Genomic DNA, 13,878 nt, shown 5'->3' on the forward strand with positions numbered 1-13,878 from the left:
GACATTCCACGAGATTAGCCTAATGGGAGCCATTGAAATCCTAGCAACTCCTGGCAGGGGAAATATTTACAGTGGAGCCATCGCGGGGAAGGGTACCCCACCAATCGTACATAAACAATCACCTCAAGCGCATTGGGCACCCAGCCTAGGCGCCCCAAACAGGCCGGGCTAGGTGTCCAAGGCAGCATACTGCATGTATTAGTCTGGCATGTAAATCGGCAACTCATAGCAACAGCAAACAATAAGGAACAAAACATGAAAACAAAACAGAACCTCCCCTCCCCCCCACCCCGCACGCCCGGAAAAAGGACCGGAGTGCATATTCCCCAAACCAACCCCATCAAACCGTAGGAAGGTCTCCTAAGGGAGCAACTGGCAAGGCGACCAGTCCAGAGGCACCAGAAGAGCAAACACCCGGCTCTGTAGCACCCTCAGGAGAGGACCTCGCTCCCCAAACCCATACCTATCACCGGATAACATTGGATCCACCCATAGCATGTTGACTCAAATACGATCATCTTAAACGGCATAAAATAGAGAACTTAAAACATAAAACAGTTCACCTAGGTCTCGCTAGGGGCACACGCTTAAACATTTTAACGTTACAGGCCCGATCCCGGTCCGCCGCCGCTCCAGGGGCCCGCGCCAGACCCGGACGGCCCCCCCCCAGAGAGCCCCCTCCCGCATCAACCAGCACCCGATCCCGAGCCACCCCCACACCCCCCAACATGAGTGAACCCCCAGCCAGCCCCAAGTCCAGCCGGTGGGCAACAGAAGGTGCCAGATGGAGTCCATGAGCAGCACCCGTGTCGGGTCATGAAGAGGGACACTCAGAGGAAGCGGGGGGGAGGAAATGGCGGGGGGCAGGGGGCCAAACGCACCACAACAGAGAGGCACAGTCCTGCCCTTCCTTCCGAGTGGCTCTCAGCCAAGGGAGCAACGTTCAGGTGCGGCCACGCAACAAAGAAATACAGGAAGCACGGGGGGGGGGGCAGAGCAATAAGTAGTATCTTTACCGATGCCGGGGCAGGGTGTCCAACCAGTGTGAGGCATCCTCCGGCGATGTGAAATAGCGGGTAGATTCGCCATCAATGACCCTCAGTCTCGCCGGGAACAGCATACTGTATTTCAGGCCCTTAGCCCGGAGTAAGCCTTTAACGTGGTCGAAAGTTCTGCGGAGCCTTTGGGTGTCTAGAGAGTAATCAGGGAACATCATAAGCCGCGTGTTGTCAAAGCGGAGTTCCCCCACTCTCCTGGCCTCTCTCAGTGCCAGATCCCTGTCACGGAAATTGAGCAGGCGAAAAATAAAAGTGCGCGGGGGGGCCCCAGGTACGGCACGACCCGCTGGCATTCTATGGGCCCTCTCTACCACGAAGTGCGGGGAGAACTGGGCCTGTGGTAGTAGGTTCCGGAGCATCGTTTCCGTGAACGTCGTCGGGTCTTGGCCCTCAGCCCCCTCCGGAAGACCCACCACACGGAGGTTATTCCTCCTGCTGCGGTTCTCGCTGTCCTCTGCCCGCGACTCCAGGGCCTTCACTCTCACCTGCAGGGTGTGTATGGAGGCCCGCTGATCCCGGATGGAGTCCTCCGAATCTCCAACCCGCCGCTCCGCCTCCCCCAGCCGCTCCCGTATGCCATCAAGGTCCCTCCGAAGGAGCCCAAGGTCCAGCTGCAAAGTATCAATCTTGCCCGTAAGGGTGGTCTGGCATCCCTGAATCGCCAGCATGAGAGCCTGGAAACGGTCCTCCTCCGATGCATTCGCCGGGGGAGGCGGCGTCTGGGACGCCATGTGCGTGCGGCCTACAGGAGTCAGCGGCGGGTTCGGCAGGGGACTCGCCTTGTTCGTGGAGCCTCCTTTCCGTCCAGGGCCGGTCTTGCCCTTACGCATGCCCGAGGGCCCCCGGCTTCGGACAGGGTTAAAATCTGTGGTGGATCCGGTGGAATAGCGGGGAAGTAGGTCCCGGAGAGCGGAGCTCCTCTAGCACACGTCCGTCTAGGTCGCCATCTTGGCCACGCCCCAACTATAACATTTTTGGATTTCCTGTCCCTATTGGAAGATTTCCCTTCACCTCCTGTTTTAGGGACTACTCTAACATTTTGGATTTCCTGACCCCATTGGAAGGTGTCTCTAACCTCCCATTCAAGGGACAACTCAAAAAATGTTGGGTTTGCTGTTCAAACTGGAAGATTTCCTTTCCTCTTGTCCTGAGGACAGCTATAAAATTGTTTGAGGAGGCAACTCTAAAAATGATGGATTTCCTGTCCCCATTGGAAGGTTTCCTCAACCTCCTGTTCTAGGGACAGCTCTAACAATTTAGGTTTCCTGTCCCCATTGGCACCTTACCTGGATCTGCTTTAACAGCAAAGTAAAGGGAAGAAAGATAGAAAAGAATATAAAAATATAAAACATATTAACAGTTCACACAATAGTACACTTTGACATAGCCATGCCTGTCTACCTAGTCTGCCACAGTCTTGATAGATGACCAACAACCTGTAAAACAAAGATAGAAAAAAATATACACACAATGTATTATTTACAGTCGCTGAGGGTGACTGAGGCTGCACCTTTGCCAGTTAAGGCGAAGCCTCCTTCCTCCCAAAGAGACATTTTAGTGTGCTAAAACTTTCTCAAACTGCAAGGGCCTAAGAGAAATACTGAAAATTGTCTATTCTGCAAAATAAAAAAATTGCAGAACACTGCCCCTAGTGGTCAGTGCACTGGTATTACCCCTATAGTGCAGTCCATACTCAAAAATAGAGCAAACAACATCCTTGTTGTGATGAAATTCGCAGGACCCTAATCTAACTAACTAAAATATTATTCCATCCCCCCAAAGTTCTTCACACCGCAGCCAAATGTGGATCAGGAGGAAGAAATAAAAACAAAAAACTGAAAAAGGGTGATCGTTCCTGTCCTTGATTTCTTCAACAGCAGCAAAAAAACAAACAAACTGCAGGTAGTGGACCTACAGGTAAAACCTCCACTCTTCCGGGACTCTTAATGACCACTCTGTCATGGTAGATGTACCGACCGGGGCTCCAGTCGGTTAGGCAACCTTCAAACCGGTGGCCAAGGGTAACAAAATATAGTCCGTGCCACGAGCAGCTTCTGGGACATTCATGTACCCCCATATGGCATCCTTGCACCAATCCTCTCTCTTTTCTTCAATCAGTGCCATAAGAGCTGGGGGCACATAGCGAAATTCCCACTCGTAGTCCAGAGCCACCTTCTTCATTACAATGCGCTGAAGGCGAGCTAGCTTTGGCAAATTACGGGGGTGACCTAGTCCCGGCATAACAATTGCATCCGGAGCTCTTCTTACAACAGGCGGTGTAACTGGTATTGTGACTAAGGTTGCTCCGGTGACAGCAGACATCGGTGAATTGACACCCACCGTAGACATTGTAGGCCTCTATTTTCCAAATGGCGTAGGGGGCACAGACATGTTGCACGATCCTCCGTCGTCAGCAGGCAATCACTTTGTCCTTTGGTGCCAAACTCGCCCTACGTCTCACGCAGGGGTGGGTAACACCTCCCACTCTAAGTTCTTTTCTGGGCACGTTGCAGGCACACGTCACTCCGCTGCACATGTGCCCAGACTTAACTACTTGAAGTTAACTCTTTCCTCACCAGCCTAGTCCAACTTCACGACAATTCAAGGCTCTTAATGGCGGAATAAATTTCCAAAGTTGTTGATCGAGGTAACAGCCAATCCCGGACGAGCCCCCATGTGTAGAGCTACCCCCGAAGGAGCTGCTGGTTTGTTTTGGGCGGCATGTTACCTCGTGTTTCTCTGATGTCTAGGGGTGATTGGTGAAAGTTGTAGTAACGGAATGTCCACTACAGGTGTCTTTTTCTGTGCTCTTTATTACCCAGCCGGGTAAAAACAATAAAACTTGGTGAAGAGTAGAGGTTTAGAAGAAATGAAGATAGCAGATCCAGATGTCAGAAATAGGGAAACAGTCCTGCTCCCACATGTAATGTCTCTTTCACCACTCCAGCCTGAGTGGGTATAGTGCACCTGGACAGGCCTCTCTCACCAGCCTGGCAGCCAGAATGTCACTCGAACCTCAGGAAAAAGTCTCTGCCACAGACCCTCCTGGTAAATGAACAGCGGAGATAATCCTCCTTAGCAGACTTGGCACCTGGATCTTCTTCAGGTAGTTTTGAATTAGGGTACCGACTGACAGGTGGCCAACATCCAACCTCTGTGTCCGGTTCCCCTGGTCCCCAATGGATAGTCAGGCCCCTATTGGAACACCAGCCTCGCTTGGTACTCCTCAGGCAGACTCTCCACTGTACGGCCTCCTCCAACTGGACGGACGACCCAGGACCTTCTTAAGTGGCACCCAGTCGATTACTGAGTCCCCAAGCGGCAGATCAATTGCTCCGGGCTAACGTGGTCCCGAAGCCAAGATCCTTGTGTTGCACGCGCAACCCCGGCCCGGAAGGCCATTCGCCGGGGCAGCGTGAAGTGGCTACACTAAAGGTGGGCGCCACACGAGGAGAGACCCAGAAAGATGGCGTCTGCCTCATAAATACTCTCTCCCAGCATGCACAATGAGGCCAAACCCTCCTGATAGGCTACTAGGCAAGAGCTCCCAATCCTTGACTCCACTGCTGCCACCTGCCGACCTGGGGTGTGATCAGCACCCAAGAAACAACAGAATGGACCCACAGCACAGCCAAAGCTGAGACAGAGACCCATATTTATACAAATCAACATGGTCAGAGTTGACTAACTCTCTGACCCCCTCTAAATTTAACATTGCACTGATACTGGAAAGTAACCAGGCGCTACATATTGTTCTAGGGACAAGCACTAACACTTTGGATTCCCTATCCCCATTAGAGGATTTTCACTTACCTTCAACGTTCTTGTACGCAGATGCGCGTCTGTTAGCTGGACTTCTCTCACTCCCCCTAACCCCGTTCCCATGTCAACATGTAGGACAAATTTCCAGTCCGATAGACAATTTTTAATGCATCGAGATGTCCCCTCTCTGAGCCTCACCACAAAACATCTAGACTTATAGGCCGTACATGTTGTTATATCATCCGTAGCTTTCTACACCGAGCGCAGAAAATGCAAGATCTGTTGCAATCAGAAGTTCTCAGACGGGGCCTCTGCAACTGCTGCACAAAGAAGGACAGGGGGCAAATACCTTTATGGTCAATAAAGTGACCTATTCTATACAGCCTCCTATTGGCCCACCCCTGAAAATCTTGCAGAAATAAACCTGGTGGAAAGGCAATGTTAAAGAACAATGGGGCTACTGGGGTATGCAGGGACCAGAATTATTTCAAGGGTTCCAAGGTTGAGAAAGGCCATTCCAAACCATTACATGACCCTCCTATGAGAACCAGTCAGAACTTCTGCAATGTCCATTGTTACCATGTGCAGTTTGCTATCGAAGTCTTACATCCATTGTCATGGACAGGACTGTCGGGGCTGGGCTCAGCCCTTCCTTCTCTGAGCTTGTCCCTCAGCTCCCGCCTATCTCTCCACAGTGACTCACCTGTTGATGATCCTGCTCGTCAGTCCTGCCTACTTAAGCCGTCCAGCTCAGTTGCCCTCTGCCTTCGCCTTGGTCAACATCACAGAGAAATGCTGCTGCGTTCCTGTTGAAGACTTGCTTGGCTGACGTCCCTTCTGGCTCCTGATCCTGCTTACTGTTCTACTACGTATATCTCTGGCTCTCTGACATTTGGCTTGGCTGACTTTCCAATCTGGTTCCTGAACTTTGACTATGCTTACTCTGTTTATTTTTATTATTATTATTAATAAACAAGTGTGATTTAACTGTACTTCTGTCTCTGTCTGATTTATGGTTTCTGACAAGGACGCTTCATATGTGGCCTTGAGCCCCAAATGTTCTGACTATTTGCGAGCCCAGTTGGATAACAGGGGGTCCGACAGGAGCAACAAGGAGGAACTGCAACAACCTCTACAATCTCACTTGCCACCTTATTTCCAATTGCCAAAGTCTGGGACAATGGGCGCAACTTTATGGCTTACCTCTATGGTACGAGTATAAGCTTGTTCTCAGATATCAGTCAGTGGGAGGAATAGTGTCCCATCATTGGTGTCAGTGGGAGGAATAGTGTCCCATCATTGGTGTCAGTGGGAGGAATAGTGTCCCATCATTGGTATCAGTAGGAGGAATAGTGTCCCATCATTGGTATCAGTGGGAGGAATAGCGTCCCATCATTGGTGTCAGTGGGAGGAATAGTGCCCCATCTTTGGTATCAGTGGGAGGAATAGTGTCCCATCATTGGTATCAGTGGGAGGAATAGTGTCCCATCATTGGTATCAGTGAGAGGAATAGCGTCCTATCATTGGTATCAGTGGGAGGAATAGTGTCCCATAATTGGTATGAGTGGGAGGAATAGTGTCCCATCATTGGTGTCAGTGGGAGGAATAGTGTCCCATCATTGGTATCAGTGGGAGGAATAGTGTCCCATCATTGGTATCAGTGGGAGGAATAGTGTCCCATCATTGGTGTCAATGGGAGGAATAGTGTCCCATCATTGGTATCAGTTGGGGGAATAGTGTCCCATCATTGGTATCAGTGGGAGGAATAGTGTCCCATCATTGGTATCAGTGGGAGGAATAGTGTCCCATAATTGGTATGAGTGGGAGGAATAGTGTCCCATCATTGGTGTCAGTGGGAGGAATAGTGTCCCATCATTGGTATCAGTTGGGGGAATAGTGTCCCATCATTGGTATCAGTGGGAGGAATAGTGTCCCATCATTGGTGTCTGTGACGGTATCGGTATGATATCCCCGTCAACGTTCCCTTCTTCCCATAACGACAATCACCCCAATATTCCACGAGGAGGGATATCCCTGGAATCGCCCAGAAAGCCACACATGAGACAAGCTTACTGCTGGAACAAGACACTTTATTGACACAAAAACTCAGCTTATATGTGGTTACAGCCTGTTAGGAACGCCCCCTCACACAGTGGGGTTTCCCATACAGATTATAGGAGACAAGTCGGAGCCGACCATGCAGACATGTTTCTTTAGATAAAGACATCACTGGAGTTAATTACTAGGTGTAACAGCCTGACCACAATGAAGCAATCAGAATAATTAACATGAGCCCCTTATCTAATCATTGTAAACAGTAAGGCCGGTCTCCTTCCCACACACAATAAATCAATTACCATTTGAACTAGGGAGCTGGCTGAGGAAGGGTCATTAACATGTCAATAGCTTGTGACACATGAACCAAGCAGGGAGATTTACACTGACATCCTTCACAATGGCCCCCCTTTTTCTCCCTGCTCCGGCAAACCCGGTTGGACCTTCCCTGGTCCAGTAGGGTTGACGGGTTCAGAGCTTTTAGTCTGAGGTTAACTCCGTTTGGCGTGACTGACCTCCATTGGTAACTGCTTCCGACTCAGGTATGCTACCGGGTCGTCAGATCACACGCCGGTCAGTCCCCAAGTCTTTGTGCGATCTGCAAAGTCACCAGAAGTCAGTGTGAAGACAGCGAATGGGTCTGTGCGCCGCCGTCTAGGTGTCCCGCTATGGGAGGGGGCAGGTTATGGCGTCTCAAGTGACAATCACAGGAGATTCATAAAAAGAAAAAGTTATATTTGTTGAAATGCTGTAGCACTGGTGCTCAGAGTCCGGGGGGGGGGGGGGAGGGGACTCAGAGCCCCATAAGGTCAGCCACCCCCTGCTCCCTCCGCAGCCGCCGGTTCTCCTCTTTGAGCTTCTCCAGCTCCATCTCCAGTTCATGGAGCCTGGGGGGGTCAGCCCGCTGTGACCTCAGGTGGTTGTTCTCCTCCTCCATGCGGCTTATGCACTCCTCCAGCTCTATGTACTCACGGATCAGATCCTGCTTGCTCATGTCCTGCAGGCTCTCCACGTGGTCCTTCATCATCAGGAACTGGGTGGTGGTGTAAGGGGCCACCGGTGGGCCCTTGGCGAACATCTCGGCCCGCATCTGGGGCGCCCGCTGCGATTCCATCTCCTCCAGTCGCTTCTTCTCCTCCCAGGTCCGCTGGTTATATGACTTCCAGGACCTCTTCTTCTTGGAGGGTAGCTGGCGGTGCCTCTTTCTGCCCAGCTCCCTCCAAGGCCCCTCCGGCTCATGGCGGTCGCCCATGACCAGCTGACAATGGTGTTCCCTGTTGTCCGTAATAACAGATTGTACCATGAGGGCTTCGTAAGGGGTGCCCAATGGTTCTTCCGGACCCAGCTCCTGGAGATCCCAAGCCGAGTCTACACAATGGGCTGCGGCTGGTGGGCGGTACCCAGGTTGAGACCAATTTGACCTGGTGTTGTCGTTCATGGGGCAATTCTGCTTGAAGTGACCCAACTGTTTGCACCGGAAGCAGCGTTGTTCGTTGCCCTCCTGGCGATGATAGCGAGGGCTAGATGTCACCGGTCTGTTAGGAGGTTGGTATCTAGCGGTTGGTGGGTGTGAGGGCACCGTTTGTGGTGGAGGTTGTTCCTGTGGTGTGACCTGGTTCGTCTTGCGAGTATCTGCATATTCATCCGCCAACTTCGCGGCCTCTGGTAGAGTCATGGGCCTGCGATCTCTCACCCAATCCTTGACGTCCGTCTGGATGTGATTGTAAAATTGCTCCAGGAGCATTAGTTGCAAAATGTCCTCTGCGGTGGTGGCCTGGCTGCTGTTAGCCCAGTTAGAGGCCGACCGGGACAATTGGCATGCCCATTCCGCATAAGAGTCTTTCGTGGTTTTGCGTGAGTCCCTGAACTTCTGTCGGTGGGACTCTGGGGTTACTGCATAACGAGCCAGGAGCACTTCTTTAACCCGGGCGTAGCTATGAATATCCTGATCTGGCACGGTCCGGAAAGCATCAGAAGCTTTGCCTGACAGTTTGCCTGACAATATTGCAACCCAGTCTCCTCTAGCTATTCGGTGCAGGTTACATTGTCGCTCAAAATCCGCCAGGAAGTTATCAATCTCACAGTCCTTTTCATCAAAAGCTTTAAAAGCGCTAAACGGAATCTTCCTTGCGTCTGCTGTGCTGTACTCACTGTTCGTAGAAGGTGCGGCTGCTTGTTGGACTGCTGCCAGTTTTAACTGTAGCTCTGCGTCCCTTATTTGTTTATCCTTCTGTAGCTCTGCGTTTACTAACATGTCCATCACTTTCAGTACCACATCTGGCGTTGGGTTCGGGCCGAACCACGCTAGCTTCTCTCTCATTAGCTTGTTGGCTGGCGATTCCTCCTCCTGAATCACTGGTGTCTCCATCTCTTGTACTGCTGGCGTTGCTGCAGTCCCGTCCTCCTGGTCTAGCTCCATTGATTCTGCTATGATGACCCGCTTGGTTTTGTTGCTAGCAATCCTTCCACGAACTTCCAGTAGTTCTTCCAGTGTCTGCTTGGAATCCGGGTGTGAAGGGGAATAGAAGGGAAAAATCCCACTGCTGCCAACCAATTGTGACGGTATCGGTATGATATCCCCGTCAACGTTCCCTTCTTCCCATAACGACAATCACCCCAATATTCCACGAGGAGGGATATCCCTGGAATCGCCCAGAAAGCCACACATGAGACAAGCTTACTGCTGGAACAAGACACTTTATTGACACAAAAACTCAGCTTATATGTGGTTACAGCCTGTTAGGAACGCCCCCTCACACAGTGGGGTTTCCCATACAGATTATAGGAGACAAGTCGGAGCCGACCATGCAGACATGTTTCTTTAGATAAAGACATCACTGGAGTTAATTACTAGGTGTAACAGCCTGACCACAATGAAGCAATCAGAATAATTAACATGAGCCCCTTATCTAATCATTGTAAACAGTAAGGCCGGTCTCCTTCCCACACACAATAAATCAATTACCATTTGAACTAGGGAGCTGGCTGAGGAAGGGTCATTAACATGTCAATAGCTTGTGACACATGAACCAAGCAGGGAGATTTACACTGACATCCTTCACAGTGTCAATGGGAGGAATAGTGTCCCATCATTGGTATCAGTTGGGGGAATAGTGTCCCATCATTGGTATCAGTGGGAGGAATAGTGTCCCATCATTGGTATCAGTGGGAGGAATAGTGTCCCATCATTGGTATCAGTAGGAGGAATAGTGCCCCATCATTGGTGTCAGTGGGAGGAATATCGTCCCATCATTGGTATCAGTGGGAGGAATAGTGTCCCATCATTGGTATCAGTGGGAGGAATAGTGTCCCATCATTGGCGACAGTGGGAGGAATAGTGTCCCATCATGGATAAGAATCTTCCAGTACTTCTCAGCAGTTAGGGGTCTATCAATTATGAGTTAACATACTTTGCAGAAATAAAGCCCAAATCCTGAGGAAGCCTCCATGTTGCTCTGATGATGTCGCTTGCATAGACGAAACGCGTAAGTAGGGTGTTGTGGTGTTTTTTTGAGCTTTTGTTACCCCCCCCCCCGAAAGCTTGTATGCGTGAAATAAATTGGTGTTTTTAGCAATATTAGTCCTTCGTATTTTCCTCTGAATCTTACTGCGGAGAATTGCGCTTATCCCACAGCCAGCGGAGGACTTGGTGGGTGTGGAAGTTGTTACCAAACCCTGGTGTGGTTTCCATTTTGGATTCCACCAGTCAGTGGCGGCGCGTCCATAGTGGGCGCAGGAGCGCCGCCCCCTCTCTCCTGCACCCGTCACTCAACAATACATAGATTCACGCATTTCATGAATCTATCTATTGTCGCCGCTGCCGCCCCCTGTTCAGGTGTCCGACCCCCTGTTGAGCGCCGGCCATCAGAAATTACATCGGTGGGCGTGTTTTGGAAGTGCCTGATCAGAGCCGCCGGCCTGTGGGCCCTAATCGGCTTCCAAATTGGTTAATCAGCAGGCGCACAGGCTGTGCGTTCCCTGTATAAACCATGCTGTGTTAGGTAATCGCTTCCCTCACACTGACCCGCCTCTCGGCCAATCGGGTGCACCGGGTCTGGTTACCGGTCACCTGATTGGCTGAAGCGACATCGAGGACAGAAGAAGACATCGAGGGATCGTGGAGGAGAACCAGTGCTGACCCGAGGAAGGTAAGTGCCGGGCTGGGGACAAACTGGCTGTATTTGGGGGAGACACGCTGTATTTGGGGGGAAACTGGCTGTATTTGGGGGGAAAACTGGCTGCATTTGGGGGGAAACTGGCTGTATTTGGGGACAAACTGGCTGCATTTGGGGGGAAAACTGGCTGCATTTGGGGGAAACTGGCTGCATTTGGGGACAAACTGGCTGCATTTGGGGACAAACTGGCTGCATTTGGGGGGGAAACTGGCTGCATTTGGGGGGAAACTGGCTGTATTTGGGGGGGGGGGGACTTGCTGCATTTGGGGGAAAACTGGCTGCATTTGGGGGGGGGGGACTGGCTGTATTTGGGGACAAACTGGCTGCATTTGATAGGGAAACTGGCTGTATTTGGGTGGGAACTGGCTGCATTTGGGGGGGGGATCTGGCTGTATTTGGGGGGGGGGTCTGGCTGCATTTGGGGGGAAACTGGCTGCATTTGGGGGGGTCTGGCTGCATTTGGGGGATCTGGCTGTATTTGGGGGGGGGTCTGGCTGCATTTGGGGACAAACTGGCTGCATTTGATGGGGAAACTGGCTGTATTTGGGGGGGATCTGGCTGCATTTGGGGGGGGGGGTCTGGCTGCATTTGGGGGGAAACTGGCTGCATTTGAGGGGAAACTGGATGCATTTGGGGGGGGGGCTGGCTGCATTTGGGGGGGGGGCTGGCTGCATTTGGGGGGAAACTGGCTGCATTTGGGGGGAAACTGGCTGCATTTTGGGGGGGATCTGGCTGTATTTGGGGGGGGGGGGGGTCTGGCTGCATTTGGGGGGAAACTGGCTGCATTTGGGGGGGTCTGGCTGCATTTGGGGGGAAACTGGCTGCATTTGGGGGATCTGGCTGTATTTGGGGGGGGTCTGGCTGCATTTGGGGACAAACTGGCTGCATTTGATGGGGAAACTGGCTGTATTTGGGGGGGATCTGGCTGCATTTGGGGGGGGGGGTCTGGCTGCATTTGGGGGGAAACTGGCTGCATTTGAGGGGAAACTGGATGCATTTGGGGGGGGGGGGCTGGCTGCATTTGGGGGGGGGGGGGGCTGGCTGCATTTGGGGGGAAACTGGCTGCATTTGGGGGGAAACTGGCTGCATTTAGGGGGGGAAACTGGCTGCATTTAAGGGGGGAAACTGGCTGCATTTAAGGGGGGAAACTGGCTGCATTTGAGGGGAAACTGGCTGCATTTGGAGGGGGGGGGCAAACTGGTGGCTTTTTTCAGTTTGTTTGCGCCCCCCCCCCCCCAAAAAAAAAATTTGGAGCACCAATAGTAATGAGCTGCATTGAGTTTCCGTAGTTGACTTCCATTTCTGGTCCTCAAACTTCCTGATTTGTCCTCCCGCAGAGGATTTTGGACAATACTTTCCTGCTGTAAAATTTCCCCTTGGAAATGACCTTGAGGATACAAGACAACACTTTTGCCGCGGTGTAAGGTTTGAAGGTCGAGCCACCCAATCTAAATCTAGTGGCATAAAGTCCTCCAGACTGACATCTACCCAATCAAGGAATTAAGGATAGGTAGGGGCATCTAGTGGTAGAAAGTGAAAACTACACCAGAGGTCTCATTAGACACAATATGAGACTAACACCCTGTTACACTTATGCAAATCTTGTCTTCCTAGGAACACCCACTTCTACAGACTTACATGTGCCAAATCAAGGCAATAAGGATAGGTGAGGACACCTAGTGGTAGAAAGTGCAAACTACACCAGAGGTCTTGCTAGAGGCAATGTGAGACTAACACCCTGTTACACTTATGCAAATGTTGACTTCCTAGGGAACGCCCACTTTCCCAGCAGGACATCTACCCAGTCAAGGGATTAAGGATAATTGGGGACATCTAGTGGTAGAAACTGAAACAGACACCAGAGGTCTCAATTGAGGCAATTTGAGACTAACACCCCGTTACACTTTTGCAAATTTTGCCTTCCTAGGAACACCCACTGCCCCAGCAGGACATCTACCCAATCAAGGGATTAAGGATAGGTGGGGACATCTAGTGGTAGAAAGTAAAACTGACACCAGAGGTCTCACTAGAGTCAATCTGAGACCAACACCCTGTTACACTTATGTAAATTTTGTGTCTACCAGAAGTCTCAATTGAGGCAATTTGAGACTAACACCCCGTTACACTTTTGCAAATTTTTCCCTTCCTAGGAACGCCCACTCCTCCAGACTTACATGCGCCAAATCAAGGCAATAAGGATAGGTGGGGACATCTAGTGGTAGAAAGTGAAAACTACACCAGAGGTCTCTTTAGACACAATATGAGACTAACACCCTGTTACACTTGTGGAAATTTTGCCTGCTTAGGGCACACCCACCCATCAAGGCATTTTGATATTTGCATAACTCCTCCCAAGATCCAGCCCACTGATGCATCAGGGCTGAGGGCTCCTGAGAGGAGGGCTGAGGGAGGGTAGTGTGATGTTTTCAGCCCCTCCCACCAGCTACCATCTGCATTCATTGCATAGACACCCAGTGATGACATCGTAAGGTATGTAAAAAAAAACCTGTGCTCTCCTCCCCGCCCCCTACCCTGTGATTGGACAGTGAAAGGAAGAAACAGCAGACTGGTGAGCTCATCTCTCGGTCACTCTGCTCTCTCCTCCTATCAGCATGCTTCTTTATCAGCGCATGAACCGATCGGTTCCTTCTGGTGCTTCTTCCACTCACACTTTTTTTATGCCACTAGATGTCCTCAGTCTGATGGCCAACATCGATCAGCCCGATTCCTCTGAGCTCAGGTCATCCTGGGCCCGCCTCCAGCCTATGACTGGCAGGACTCCAGGCAACGTTTGGAGGTTGCACCTGCCCCTAGATGTCCTCGGAATC

Source organism: Rana temporaria, chromosome 9, assembly GCF_905171775.1.
Source record: "Rana temporaria chromosome 9, aRanTem1.1, whole genome shotgun sequence".
NCBI classification, from domain to species: domain Eukaryota; kingdom Metazoa; phylum Chordata; class Amphibia; order Anura; family Ranidae; genus Rana; species Rana temporaria.